The sequence below is a fragment of the Equus asinus genome, chromosome 6 (genome assembly GCF_041296235.1).
Source record: "Equus asinus isolate D_3611 breed Donkey chromosome 6, EquAss-T2T_v2, whole genome shotgun sequence".
Classification (NCBI taxonomy): domain Eukaryota; kingdom Metazoa; phylum Chordata; class Mammalia; order Perissodactyla; family Equidae; genus Equus; species Equus asinus.
The window spans coordinates 71,096,522-71,112,543 of record NC_091795.1 but is presented as its reverse complement, the minus strand read 5'-3'; positions in this window follow the sequence as shown (position 1 = coordinate 71,112,543).

Below are 16,022 nucleotides of genomic sequence, written 5' to 3'. Positions count from 1 at the left end.
TGTCCACCATCTCAGGATTCCAGGAGAGAGATGAGTGTAAAGACCCTGTCAAATGTGTTACTCAGGGTAACGCATTTCCACTGCTCCCCATCCATCCTGGTAAAAGTCATCAAGCTGGCCTGCTTCTCAATTTAGGATTTGGAAATGGCCTCACTATCCCACTTCCCCCAAACAAGGAAGTATGATATGTGCTAGGAGTCATAGATGGGAGTAAGATTGCTTTGCTCAGAGATGATGGGTTGGTATGGGCAGAGGCTCAAGGTGGCATTTCTTTGGCAAACACTGAGGTATGGGGTTCCTGACTGTGACTGAGGACTGTGATTTGAGTTGGAGCTGAGGTTATCAGAGGAAAACTCTGTGGCAGTTACCACTTAGATTTAGGGAGGGATTTGGAATAGAATAACTAGATAGTTATTAAAAATTATTCCAGACACCAAAAAAACATTGATGTGGGTGGTTCTGTTAGGAAGGCAGGCTTCATTTACCAGAGAATGAGGAGGTTAATTAAGAAGTAAGGGTGTTTATAAGTAGGATGCTTAGTGGAGGTGGTAATGTTGTCCTTGTCATTAAATGTTTTCCGGATAGGAAAATACTCTCCTGGCATTTTTTATGGGGAAGATTGATTTTCATTACTAGGCATTCACTTATTCATTGCAAAATAAAAGTGCATGTGTGTGTGTGTGTTTTCCCAACCAAAAGTCAGAAGGAAGGACTATATTATCTAGCACACAGGGATTCAAAGCCTGGATGGATGAATGGATGGATGGATGAATGGATGGATGGACAGATGAACAGATGAATGGATGGATGAAAGCATGGATGACCTGTCATGACTCTAGCTCTAAGATCTTGGACTCTGGATCCAGATGGAGGAAGGAGTGGATTCACTAGGGTTGAGGGAATATCATTAAAAATTTTTGCAGGAAGCATTTGCAGTCCCTTCTGGCTTATCTGCTGGTTGTATTTGTTTGCTCTTGAACTATACTGCGGCAAAGCCATCTGTGACTTATGTTTGGGGTGATGGAAGGTGGGTTTCCCTTCTCTTTCACATGGTGACAAAGTATCATACTATCCTTCTGCTTCTTTCTGTGCCTTTCTGACCCAATTTTAAGCTTATCTGGACGCTCATTGTGAAAGCTCACGTGACCTATTCCGTTACATTGCTCCACAAGAGAGTTTCTGGATTCCACTTTCTAGAATAATTTAGTTGACTTCACTGTGAATCAAAAGAAACCAAAAGAAGCTGACATCAATATGAATCAAAAATGAATGATGTTTGGCAACCTTTTGATAGCAGTTAAAGCAATTAAGGGAACATTCTGTCACAGGCCAGCCATGGGTGCAGGACACCAAGGCCTTAGCTCCAATGAGTGTCAAATGAGAGCCTGGGGACCACTGGGCATAGAGGATATTGCTCAAGACTAACCCTTGGTGATAGGGGGTCTTTGGCCTCACAGAAGGGTTAAATCTCTCATGATCATTTAAGGAACTTTCTTCCTAAAGACTGTTTCACTTAATTATAGTAGCTTTTTTACTATCTTTAATAAAACTAAGTATAAAGAATTACTGGTCTTACTGGTTTTGTGCTGCACAATAATCAGCAAATGAGACCTCTCTTTCCTCTGAAGGAAAATGAACAGTGGATTGGGGAAAAGGAAAGATTACAGTGGTTCCTTAAGAAGTTGCTAGACCAATACCAACTAGAATACCAGCTCGAATGAGAATCTCTCCCTGCTTCAGGGCCCCATCCAGCTGACTAAGCCAGGTCTACATGAATAATGCTAAACAGAGTTCAGAGAGTCATCTACGGTGAATTCATGACTTCTCAAAACCTTATTCCTGCCTAGCTACACCTTCCCAAATCCGTCAGATAACTGTCCACACTTTTGAACAGATTAATTGGATCTTACTTAAGGGAAGCCACACTACTGAGTGATGGCAAGTTCAAAAAAGCAAGATATTAAGGAAATTAGGAAAGGGTTTATTTTGCAAATTCAAGGCCACCAATGCTTTTTCCAAACGTTAAATCTTAAAAGATCAAAGATCTTCTGAGTCCTGCGAGAGGATAAAGCATACCAAAGCCATGGAGAAACGTTAGTTTTGGCAAGATGAGCAAAGGGAAGTGGGAAGAAAGGAAGCAAACAAAATATAGAGAGAGGAAATTCTACCTTGACTCTCCTCGCAGAAGTTTCACTAAAACACAACAAACAATCAGCCAGCAGTCTTTTTATATCATTGAAAAAATAATTAAAAGAAAAATATTTAAAGTGAGCGACCTCTGCAGCTCTACTCTTTTCAACGTATGAAATCCTGAGGTTAAAAAGTTTCATGGAATTTAATCTCTTAGGAAATTCATTAGAAAGTCCAAATGCTCACAGCCTCAGGGTTTGGCATGTCTGGTTCTCTCCTTCTAGGTAAGAAATACACTTACTCTGCATAAATGTGGATGTGCCATTAGGTGAAACCCCATTCCCGAAACATAACGAGTCAATACAGTGGGCTTTATAGGGTCCAAGTCCAATATTCCAACAAGAGAGGTAAGAAGTCATTCAGCTGTTTGCCTAACAGAAACAGTAGAAATGCAGTTCAAATTCTTCCCCAAAGTTGTCAATTTCTGTTGACTTTAAAATATAAAACCATATTGGTTACACAACAATAACACCATTTGCAGAGTTGAATAAAGTATCAGAACATTGCTTCTTTCTCTAACACATATATGCTCAGCGATGTTAAACACACGGGGTAGAGTAGAAAAACATGTCTTTTTCACACCTTCTCCCACCTCGCATTTACCTGGCCTCAAGGAGCTAGTACTCCAGGTAAACGGAGTACTCTAGGTAAACAACCTATGGTGGTAGTTCCTTTTGCTAGTAGAACTCATGTGAGTAGGATGAATCATGGTAACTATGTTTCTTAGTAAAAGCTTCAAAACTCTGCCCTGTATGGCCAGTTTAAGCCCAGCTGCAGCATTTGGCCTACACTCAAAGAAAGAACTAAATCTGACTACAACTTCTCCTTGGGTACACCTGAATTTATGGCTCATTTCTCTGCTTGCTCCGTGCTCCATGGGACAGATCTGAGTATGTTTCATTTTCATTGAGAGCAGCCCAACTCAGGCCACAAAAATCAATAGAAGGCCTGTACTCAGTTTGGCTGCAAAGCCAGAGAACAAGGTGAGAAATGGTCCCTGAGTTAATAAAAGGAAGTGGAGTACACGCACACACCCTCTCCCACACAGGCGATTGAGTTCCCCTCCACGTGGGCTGCCAGAGGAAGCTTATTGTAAACCAAGCTGGCACAGAGCGCAGAAAGTGATCAGCTATTGTGAACATAAGGATGACCCCATCCCCCAAAAAGGTGAAGAAAGACCAACAAAATTAATGTGAATGAGATCCGAGGGTACTATTGAGGTCAATCATCCCCATCCTTGGCTGAGTTTTGAGTGACTTGGTAAGTCTTTCAAAAATGTAGACATAGATATAGCTTACAGCACTTCGGGGAGAGGGTGAGAAGAGAGCATTAAAAATTTAACCTGTAAGAGATGAAGGGAGCATTCCTTTAGGAGCATTCCTGTCCTAAAGTCTCAGATTAGGTCCTTTCTCTGCTGAAGACCTCAAAGGTCGTATAGCAGGTTTGGGTGGTCTGTGTGTGTACGTGCTCACAGGGAGGGTGGGTGGATGTTTAATATTAATATCCCAGGGAGTTATGCCTGCAACTGAGGAATATTTCACTCTCAGAAGCAAGTACAAAATGCTCCTGACTTTATATACGATTTGCCTGTGGATTCTCAATGTTAAAAGAGTAATCTCTATTCACATGGACAAAGAAAGACTTTGCTCTGGGTACAGTATGAATATTCTCATAAAGAAAATTTCCAGACGCCCAGCCTAATACTTCACATCTGTCCCGAAGATTCAAGCAAACAACCTTTATCCACATGCAAAGATCTCACTGGTGCAGTCCTGACTTCTGGCTTCTCTCCTCCTCTGGAAACTCTAGGGACCCTAGTTATTTTCCGTATTTTATAGATGAGAAACTGAGACACCAGGATGACCGTGACTTGCCCAAGACTGTGGAGCCCAGACATCTAATGTTGAGCCCCTATTCTTAAGCACATAGTTCTCTGCATTGGGGAGGGTTTCCATGGCCAGCCTAGTTCTTTGCAGCTCTTGAACTAGGTAACTGGAGTCTCTAGGAAAGACAATTCCATCGAGCAAAAACCCCAGCAAAAAGTATGACATAACTTGCTTGGAACTGGCAAGGCCCTTTCTCCCATGACATATATGCTTCCTTCCATATGCTCTTCCTGACATATATGTTCCCAACACACAAGTTCCCGACACATACATTGTAGATACATATTTTCTTTTACTTCTGACTCTAGCAGAACTATCCCTCCTGCCTAGCTGACCATTTGCTACCCACAGGTCGTTCATAGAGAAATTTATTTCTCCCTCTGCTACGTGGTGACAAGAGCACAGACTTCTGAGTTGGTTACGGGGGTAAATCTTGGGCCACTGGCATAATTACCTTAAGTTCAAAATGTAATAGGACCAGAGGGCTAGCCCAGTGGGGGGAAAGTATGGTTCTGGGTCTGTGGGGCTGCAGACAAGGCAACGAGCCCTTAAGTAGAGCTGGCTTACTCTGAGGTGTGACTTTGTGATATAATGAAAGCCATGAGCTGATCATCGTGGCTCAGGTGACTGAGGGTTCAAAGTCCTCTCAGCTGAGCATGTGGAAGGTCATCTTCCCTTAAAAACTACTGTGAAAGCATTCTGTACCACCAGCACCCATGGGAGCTTCCAGAGAAGAGAGCTCTGCCACCCTCGTCTGGGACAGTGGTCCAAAGTGGAGCTTTGCTTCCTGTGGCTCTCACCTTTCCCTGGCATTGTTCCTCTATTTCTCAAGCCCGTGAGATGACTGGCTCTAGAACCTCTTCCATTCCCACCTCCCTGGGACAGCTTAGTACCATGTGCTGGGGGCTGAGTTGGGGGATCAGAAGAGCTTAATGAAAAGAGACGTGGCCAGCCAGGGTGGGAGCCACCTTCAGTGAATGTAACGTTGGAAGTGAGCCAGGCTGTGGAATCCCGAAGAATTCCAGCCTCTTGAGGCCTAGGCTTCTGGGGAAGCAGAAACTGGAACTCTGCCCCACTTCAGAGTATTAGACTCAGGCTGCTGTGGGCACTGACTACTCAGCCATCAGCACCTCTCTGTCGTGATGAGTGCTCTACATGGGACTGGACTGGACACTTGTGAGCAGATGGACCTCTCGACTCTTAATGGAGAGGTTGATCTTTTGAAGAGGGTTAGACTGGAGTTCTGGACTTCCGGCTATTACCAGAAAGAAGCTTTTCTGACACTCCAGTCTAGGGACTGAGGGAAACAAGCTACCTCAGTTATAGAACCTCCTTGTAATGTGCTCTAATACTAGAAATGATCCAAGTGTTTGTCAATAAGTGACTGAATAAACAAATGGTGATGAATCCATTCAAATGGAATACTACTCAGCAATAAAAAGGGATGAACTATATTATTATATATAGTAGCATAAATGCATCTCAAATAATTGCGCTGAGTAAAGAAGTCAGACAAAAAAGAGGTCATACTGTAGGATGACTCCAATTATATGAAATTCTAGAAAATACAAAGTAATCTATAGAGACAGAAAGCAAATGAGTGGTTGGTTATCTGAGCATGGGACCGGAGAAGGGCAGGAGGAAGGGGTTACAAAAGGGTATCAGGGAACTTTTGGTGTGATGGATATGTTCGTCATTGATTGTGGTGTGAGTTTCATGACTTTATACATATGTTGAAACTTATCAAACAGCACACGTTCAATGTGTGTAGTCTATTCTGCATTAATGTACATCAATAAAGCTGTTTAAAAAGATGAAATTATGTATGTAAGGCATTTAGCACTGTGCCTGGCATATAGTTTGTGCTAAGTAAATAGGGGCTATTTTTGTCATTTTCATACTGGCCCTCACTCTCATCTATTTTCGCTGATAACAGAAGCTAAGGACATGAAGATTCTGATTCTGCAATGTATTCCACGTGGACTCCACCCAAAGGCTAAGGGAACCTCAGGTGTGCAACAGACTTAGAGCCAGTATAGAAAGAGATTCAGAAATTGACTTGGGAACCCCTTCCAACCAAGTGACACTTCCTGGATAACATGTTTCCATTTCAGTTGATGGGAAAAAAAACTTCTTGAAATATGTTTCTGATAATGCCTGTAATTCTGAGAGCACATCTTGGACTGTTTTCTCGTCTTGTGTAGACTGAAGAATTGTTCCAGATCAATAATTTCTGCCGCTCTTACCAAAACCAGGCTCTTGATCTTTAAACGCCACCGCACAGTTGTAAACGGCTCCCCGAAGCGTGTGGCGTCCTCTAGCTGGAGTCCTGAGCCCTGGGTTCCAGGGTTGTTTTAGTATTGGGATTAAGCTTCCCCCACAGCCTAAGTTCACCTCTCTTGAGTTCAACAGGAATTTCTTCAGAAGGAGATCCACTCTCATCCTTAATCCTGTACAACTTCGGAGTGTCCCCGGCCTTCCTGCCCTTGTGCGTGTGTGGAGTAAGTGGTGCTTCTGAGGTGAGTCTGAGAGACTCCAGGAGACTCTCTCGACACAACAAAATTCCCCACTGCATCCCAAGACCTTGGGCCATTAGTGATTCATTTTTGATTAAATATTAATTTTTAAAAATAGAAACCTGCCTTGGAGGGATAAATAGTGAATAATTTTTTTTCCATTCATATTTTTCTAGAAAGGAAGGAAGGGGAAGGATAATACTGAATCAGAGGGTGAAACTCGAACAAGGGGAAAGTTTTCTCAAAGGGAAATCTCACCAACTTTACCACGTGGGGGTCCTTTCCTCCCACTCCCCTCAAAGGCCTACAGCGTAGCCTTTGCATTTGCGTCAACAAAACGCAGAGAGGAGGTTTCAACCTTCCACGAGGATCAGGCATCAAACACTTTAAAAATCTATCGTGGGGGCTGGTCCCGTGGCATAGTGCTTAAGTTTGTGTGCTCCACTTCAGCAGCCTGGAGTTTGCGGGTTTGGATCCAGGGCATGGACCTACACACTGCATGTCAAGCCATGCTGTGGTAGGCATCTCGCATATAAAGTAGAGGAAGATGGGCATGGATGTTAGCTCAGGGACAGTCTTCCTCAAGCAAAAAAAAAAAAAAAAAATCGATCAAGAATGTCCTGGATAAACAGGAACATCTGAGCTGCTATTTTAATGAGGTGAAAGCCAATGTGACACTTCACTATCTGACACGTTCTGATTTTCTTGGCCCCTGAATTCAGTCTCCTGCTTCCTGGGGAAACAATTTTTTTTTTTTTTTTCTGAATCTATATCTGCCCTCTAATCACCCAAAAGCTGTGATGGTGAGTTAGTTTCAAACAGAAGAATCATAAAACTGATCAGAGAGGGGCTACTTATACAGACAGGAACCTAGAAGTACCAGGAGGCCTGAGCATGGCCTGGTGGCTCTCTGGTCTATGGTGACAGTGTTCCTCCTTCTGGGCCTGGCACCTGCCTCAGGGACTTCACGTATATCCGCGTGTCACACTTGGAATCAGTGCCCATTTACACTCCGAGTCTTAAACGATGAGAGATTGGCCTGTCTGTAGGAGGGGTCACACCACGTTGACCTCTGTCCAGGGCTTCTTGTGCCTTCAGGAAGGTGTTGGCAGGGTTGGAATGCCTCAGAGGTGCAGAGATTTGCACCCGCCTCAGAAATACCAGAGGGTTAGGCCAAAGGGAGGGAGGGAAGAGTGTCCAGAAGAAGTTTCCCCAAAGCCTGGGCTAATCAGCTGATCGATGGCTGACCCTGGGCAAAAGGGAGAAGTCTGCAGAACGTGGCTTTTATTCTACAAACTCTCATTTAGCAACCATCATATGCCAAGCACTGTAACAAGCTGTGGGGAAGCATTGGCGAACAGGAAACAAGAACTCACATGTCAGTGGGAGACAGAGACTTAACTCAAATATCAGACCCTAATCAAGTGGCCTCCCTACCTCGCGGGTCCCTTCTCCCTCCTAGTAATGTTCCTGCGCCTCCCAGCCTCTGGTTTCGCATTGTGACCAGATAGCCCGCTGCATTTCCGTTCTTTGAAGACGGCATCCATGCTCCCCCAATCCCTTTCCTCTCGCACTGCCACTCCTTCAGTACCTTAAATACCTTCTTACTGGGGAAATGAAATCTGTTGGCTGATCACTCACAATTCTGTTTCCTTTTTTCAAAAGCATTTGCTTTTAAAAGAGGACATCGGAGAACAGAACCTTATCCCAAAGAGTATTCCCTCTGACGGCAGAATTTCTGTCACAGAGACAGAATGGTAAAAAAGATATTTTTAATAGTGACATTATTTTAATATTCCCTTCTATGTCTAGTGACGTTATCTTAATATTCACCTTAATTTCATAACAATCACACGAAGTAGTTAATAATATATAGATAAGGATATGAAATTTAGAAAGTTCCAGTGTTTTACACAAAGTCACACAGCCAGCAAATAACAAAAGTAAAACATGGAAGCAGGTTCTCGGGCTCCCAAGCAGTGGTCTTTCCATCAAACCACCGTGCCTCCCTTGGCAGTTCCTTTGTGCAAGTCTTCAGGCCATCAGCTGGCTTGAATGAGGGGCGGAGACGGGCTCCAATGAGATAGCAATATTTATGGGACTTTCCGTAACTCAAACAGGCACCTTGGGAGCTACTTCTAGTTCTTCTAGGCGATCTGCCCAAGTATTTCCCCTTCTATTTTCCTCTGACCCTAGCTAACTTAAGCTCCCTTCTAAAATTTTGAGGTGTTGAGGAGGGAGAGGATAGAGGCTTATGGAATTGTGCCAATGTTCCCAGAGTCCTTGGGCATTGCTTATGGATTGGCCTGTCTTTCTCCCACTTCCGATGAACAGAGGGATCAGCTTTTGTTGTTGAGAACTTCTGGTGGTTGGAAGCGTGGGAAGTACATGGCATGTCTGGTGGCCTTGGCCCAGCCCTGGCCATAAAACGAGATTTCATATCATTAGCAACTTTCCTTTCACAGTTCGTTAGCATGAAACGTCTTGGCAGCTGAAATGACGATGGGGACTCTCTCCTCACCAGTGATTTCACAGGAAAACACCCCATCCTAAGAGCAGCCATGACACAGCTGTACTTGCTGCTTTAATTTGTAGCTCTGATTCATTAGCAAGTTGAGATGCTGGAAAATGCTCATAGCAGTGGTCAGCTGGCAACCAGATGGCAAGTTGGAATTAACTTTATATGGTAGGTCTAGTGGATAAACTAGTTGTATCTGGATGCCTGGCTTTGTCCACATTATTAGAAGGCTCTGCTACCAAGGCTGAGCTGGAGATAGCAGGGTAAGCTGAGGCACCCCAGACGGTCCCAATGAAGTGTATATGCAGTGTGCGTGTGCATGTATACATATATATATAAATATATATACACATTTGTATATATGCATGTGTATATACATACATATGAAATATAAACGTATATTTATTTTTACCCATATTCATTGTCTATCTTCAAAAGAGGATGGAAAATATAGTTATATTAGCCGCTGAGCAAGTTGTATTTGAGGTCAGGACATGAAGTTTAAGTATATTTTCTAGGAGAATTGAGTGTCATTTCATGAGTTAGGGCTAGAGTTGAAAATAATAATTCCCAAAGTCATTTGAAATGTGCATTCCTTTAAAAGATAAAAACAGTGCAAGTGACCCTGATGACTGATCGAGTCTCTCTGTTGATACCTTAGGTGACATCTATGGCTCATGCTGTATGTGTGAAAATTCAAGCATTGACCTACACTAACCTCAAAGGTTCCTTTTTCTTCTGCCTTGGGTCTATTGATTTAACCACCATCAATAGACAGAGTTCACTCCAGCCCCACCTCTGCCTATTTACCAAGTAGAAATTGAAGAATAGAGGTGAAGGTGGTTTGGTGTAGAATTTTAACTTTGCTGTTTGCCTAAGGCAGTGTGGCAAGTATCCCCTAAGATGGTCCCCAGTGACCCTTGCATCCTGTTTTCACACCTTTGTGTAATTCCCACCCCACCCCATCCCTTGCCCTTGATTTTGCGCTAAACTTATTAACTTGCATCTAACAAATACAGAAAAGTGATGGATGTCACTTTGGAGACATGTTGTGGCTTCCAGCTTGAGTGCTTTTTCTCTCTCTCTCTCTAATTCTCTCTCTCTCTCTCTTTCTCTCTCTCTCACTCTCTTGCTCTTCCTCTCTCTGATCACTCTTTCTGTGGCGGACGGCTGCCATGTTGTGAGTTAGGCTGGTGGAGAAGGACAGAGACCTACCAATAACTGTGTAATTGAACATTAAAGCAGATTCCCTTCATGGTTCATCCCTTCTCTGGCATTCAGATAAGATCACAGCCCAGACTAACAGCTTGCCTGCAATCTCAGAGAGAATTTGACCCAGAGGCACTCAGTGAAGTTGTGCCCAGATTCCTGAATGGAAATTAAGAGATAATAAATGTTGTTTGAAGACACCAAGTTTTGGAGGTCATTTGTTAAGCAACAATAGATAGTCAATACAGGCAGCAATGGGAGACAAGGTGATTCCCTCATTAACCACTGAGTGGATGAGCCAAGTGGTTACAGGGCTCAGTGGCCAGTATACCCAAGTTCTGAATGAATCCCGATTTCGGGGGGGAGTTTTTTTAAACTTAAATAGGGGAATCACCACCTGTCACTCACTGTGCATACAAGAATCTCATCAGACACATTTCTACCCCTGGCTAGAATGGTTTAAAGACGATCCCGTCTAGAGTGTTTTTAAAAATACGGAGGCCAGGGCTCCACTGCAGACTTGCTAAAATAGAATCTCTAGGGCGGGACCTGGATCTGTATTTTTAGAAAATCATCCTGGTAATTTTGCTGTTTAGTTCCGTTTGGAAATTGCTGGAATAAATAACCTTTCCAGGTCGTGTTCCATGTTGGATCTCCATGGTTCTCTATGTTAAGGAAGTTCCAGATCTAGTGCGGGTGATACCCAGCAGTGAGTTTAACATACGTGCACGTCCTAAATGGGGTGTCAGCAGCTTGCAGAACTCGGCAAGTTGAGCAATACCACAAAACTTACTTGTATTTCTGAGTCTAAGCAAAGTAGGAAAGGATTCTAGCATAATTCCACACATGGTTTGTTTTCTAACAACTCAGATGACAATGCTGTGTTGCTCAAGTTAGCCGTTTTCAGAGACACCGTGGTATGGGGAAGGAGACACGGGGGTTAGAGCCAGAAGAACTGGATTTAGGTATTAGCTCCTATGCCTGGCAGCTGTGTGACCTTGGGTAAGTTAATTAATCTCTCTGAACGCACTTCTTTTACGTTTTAATTTATTTTAAAGAACTCTACTGTGGTTTTTTTCTGACTATAAAAATAACACATCCTTCTGCTAAAAATACGAAACATACAGAAAAGTATTTTTAAAATCCAAAATCATACATGACCCAGAACCCTCTGATAGCTATAGTCCTATTTCCTCCAGTCTAGTTCAAACAGATTTACATACATGTTTTTATAGAATTATGATTGTGCTATTATATGTCTTTTATTCTGATTTTTCACTTGGCATTATATTCTGAACATTTTCTCACGTCATTAAAAGTTCTTCAAAACATCACTTCTAGGGGCTCTGTAGCATTCCCTTGTGTAGGTATATCATAACTGTTTTCTATGGTTAAACCTTTAGGTTATTTCCAAGTTTTCACCTTTATAAGGAATATCGTGAGAAACACCTTTGTATACAAAGTTTGTCCACACTTCCAATTACTTCCTTAGAAGGAAATCTCAGAAATGGAATTACTGCATCCAACGGTATGAATATTTTTAAAGGTCCTAATGTCTGTTGCCAATTGCCCTTCAGAAGACTTAACGAATGTGGACTTCCACCAATAGAAAGAAAATTCCCACCTCGCTGCAAAGCTGCCGGCAGAAGGCATTATCTATTTCGTTAAACATTGCTAATTTGATGGTCTACATATCTTTGTTAGTTTAACAGTCAAAATATGCTTTCTTGTTTTAATGTGTACTTCTTATATTGCTAGTAAGATCAAGTGCTTTTCCTACATTTGGTACTGAGACTCTTTCTTCATTGGTAAAATGAGAATAAGAATCCCTACCCATATCGTAGGGTTATTGGGAAAATCTATGAAATGATCATTGTGAATACTTTTTATAACTGCAATGATATAGTAGGTTTATATAACTCCTAAGGTCTCAGTTTAGTTGGTAGCTATTTTATATGTAGACAAGCCAATCTATGATAAGGGTGTGGCATTGAGAGTAAATCCCCTCGGTCTTCCTTCATCCCATACATTCCCATGTCATGTAATCAGAGTTCAGCAGCACTAAGAACTTCGATGAAGAAATACTCATAAGTATCAAATGGACCAGTGCAACCTAAATGGCTGTCTTCATGTTATCACTCTTGGTAATGGTTGGTGTTGGGAGTGGGCTGACTTCGTTGGTTGTATGTTTGTTTGGGCCTCCAGCTATTTAACAGCAGCTCTCTATAGCCATTTGCTCCTCCTTTGCCAGGCACATCCCTGAGTCACTGCTCAAATGTGGGTGGCAGCAATGGTCAGCTCTCCTTCAGCGAGGACTAACACATTGACCCTTTCCACATGCCCTAGGAACTGGTCTGCCTAGATGTAGAAACTGCTTGATTTCAAAACACCTAATGATGGCAAGCACCAGGAGAAAGCTACCAGTCCCAGAATTTCTATATTACATGGGTGACATATTATTGTTCCTTCAACGTGATTATCCCACTTACTTGAAAATCAAAATTAAGAAATAAAAACCACTATGATAAATGCCTGAAAATATTGTGAGAATTTTTCAACAAATTCAATGTAAAGCGTCCAAGAAGTTTAACAGTATGTGGATTTCAAAGGAGAAATATGATGGATTTAAAATGTAATCAATATTCAATCAGACTGTAACTTCACTATCAGAGGCCTGGAATTCAGGGTTTCTGTTTTCCAAGAACTCTATTCTTTGTGCCTGGAGACAGCAAGTTTGGGAGTGGAAGTTGTGAGGGTAGAATCTGTTCTTTCCTATTTATAATTAAAAAAATTAAAAAGGGTGTTTGGGGACCACTTGTACTAGTGCCTATAAATCCACAGTAATGAATTTTGCCTTAGTAGCTCTAAACAGACTATTCCTTTTTCTCTAAATTTATGGAAGAACTTTAAAGGATTTTGTGTATGTAGTTATGCAGTCTGTGCTTTAGTTGAATGGGACTTTTGGCTGAGGACGGATGCAAAGCTAGACATTTTGGGTTCAATTTTCTTTGGTATATCTTTCCCAGATATGACTTCATTTTATTTATACAGTCCCATGGTATCTCTATAAACTTGCTTTTTATCATCATCTTCTGAAATCTCATGCAAGGAAGAGTGGTTGCAGAGGGAAAGAAAATCAGTTTCCTAGCTGTTTTCAATGAGAGATCCACCATTTTGTCCAGAAGGATAGCTCAGTTATTACAGCCATCATTTTGATGACCAGAATGATTTCTGTGGCCCCCCAGAAGTGAGAGTCTCTACAATGGCCAGCAAGCATTGGTCAGGACTGCCTGCGTCAATTGTCCCCCCTACCCCCCAGGGTCTGTAGAATCAGAGAAGCTTGGGTCAGAGAGGTGCTGGGCTTACCGTAGAGCAATGTTCTCCTAACTCATGGCTGGTTTGGAACGACTCTGACCACTGAAGACTGAGGGCACATCCAGACGAACCACAATGGAGAAAAAGTCCCTAAGGAGTTCATCAGTTTGGAAACAGTCATTTCTGATCTTCATGTCCCATACATGGCAACACCAAATTCTTCGGAGTGGGATGAACTCAAGGAAAGGCCTGTGTGACTACCTAGCATCCTTCTTGCTGCAAGTTCTCTGGCTAGTGCAGAGCTTTCTCCCACTTTATTATTAGAAATACTATTACTATATTAAATAATAATAATAACTAATGTTCATGGGACTTTACTAAATGACAGGCACTGGGTGAAGTGCTTTACATGTATTATCTCATTTAATCCTCACAGTGCCTCAGTGAGGTAGGTGCTATCGTTATCCCATTTTATAGGTTAGGAGACTGGGTCTGAGAGGTTCACTAACTTGTCCAGGCACTTGCTGAGGAAGGGGCTCTGCTGGAATTCAAACACAAGCAATCGAACCCCAGAGGCCATGCTCCTCATGAGCATGATGACTGCAAGTGGTACAAACAGTGTGCTGGGCACAGACAGTAAACGCTTACAAGACTACACTCAATGTCCCTCACTTCCTGTCTGAGAGTGAAGGAAAAAGGCATCAGATCTGTGGGAGACACGCCACAGATACCCAGCTCAGCACTTTATGTCTAATCTTTCAGTGCATCGTCAGACAAGTAAATTCTCCCTTTCTAACGCCGTGACTGGGATAAATAGAAAGACAAAACAGAATGAAATAAAATTACAATATTTCTTTCCCTGCTTGTCACAAAGGAAGGGTTCCATGGAAAGTTGAGAAACAGATGGTCCAGGGCAGAAATCAAGTTTGATGTCTAGGATTAAAGACCAGATGCCACTAAACAATCTTCAGAAGGCTCTTAGAGGGACTTCAAAGAAATCACCCAAAGCCCCATATCTCTCTCCATGAAGGAAGCAGACTTAGTCATCCATGCCCTTTTGCAGCCAGCTTCTCCCCCACCAGACAGTCCCTGAGATTAAGCTAAACATTTTGGGAAATGAAAGGAACAGAGTTAGGAACAGAGAAATCTAACGTCTTATAGCGTCTGTCAATTTACTTGTTTCACCGAGTTGACTGATCAAACAAGTTCCCTGCAGACACCAACTCTTCTCTCCTCTGACTTTAACTTAAAATTCAGTTTACTTCTCCTTCTGGAGATTTCTCTCTAACACATATGTATCATGAGTTTCCTCTTAGCTCTTCATAAGGTCACTTCTCATTTGTAAAGTCTCTCTCCCTTCCTTGTCTCTTCTTACTACTTTTGTGAAGCTAGGAGTGATGCTACTAATTCATGACCCAAAATATGAGTGGTGCTAGAGACACACCCGTGTCAAGGACGAGGAAAGATGGAGATATGGAAGTAAAATTTGAATAATATGAAACTAAGTGTATCAAGCTCTGGAGTTCTAGAACCATTCACTGAACCCCTTCAGAATCTCCCTTTACAAATAACCTAGGGTAGCATTACAGAATCTCCAGTTTGGAAAAGATGATAGAGGTAATCTGACCTGTCAATCAGCTGCTGTTTGCATGCATTCTACGTCATTCACATATTCAAGTAAAAACAAACCAAACTATTATTGGGCCCCAGAACTGAATTAGGTGATGGAAATTTGGGACAAATAAGACCCAGACACTGTCCTCAAGAAGCTTAGTATTGCGGGGGAGCAGAAAGTACCATGGAGAGGGAGGTACAAGATGCTGCGTCACAGATCAGGCTTGGTTGGGGAGGAGGTCAGGAGAATTTCTGCAGAACAGGAGATGCTTAGGCTGGTTCTAGGAGGGAGAGGAAGATCTGCCTCATTGCAAGTAACAGAAATACCATTTAGGCAAAGCAGGGGCCGTATTGGAAGGATATTGGCTCTCTCAGATTACTTGGGAAGGGCTAGGATACAATGGAGTCCCAAGGCTTCAAATGTTTTTAGGGCCTCCCCCATGTGCTCACTCCAGTTTATTCTGCACATCAATTTCATTCTCTCTTACCACAGACCGGCAGGATACTTGGCTGCCGAAGACTCCCCCCTCATACTGCACAGTTATGCAACCCAAGTGGACTGATCTTATTTCCCCAGATCCAGTTTGAAAAGTCCTGGGGACTGGGTTGGAGCCCACTGCAGAACCGATCAGCTATGGCCAGGGGACAGTGCCGTGTTACACAGACATGGCCATTGGAGAACAAACTCTATGTATTGAGTGCACTCCCAGAAAAGGGGAAACTGTGGGGACCAAACAACCATTCCACTTTGGGTCCTCCATAGACGTGTCACTC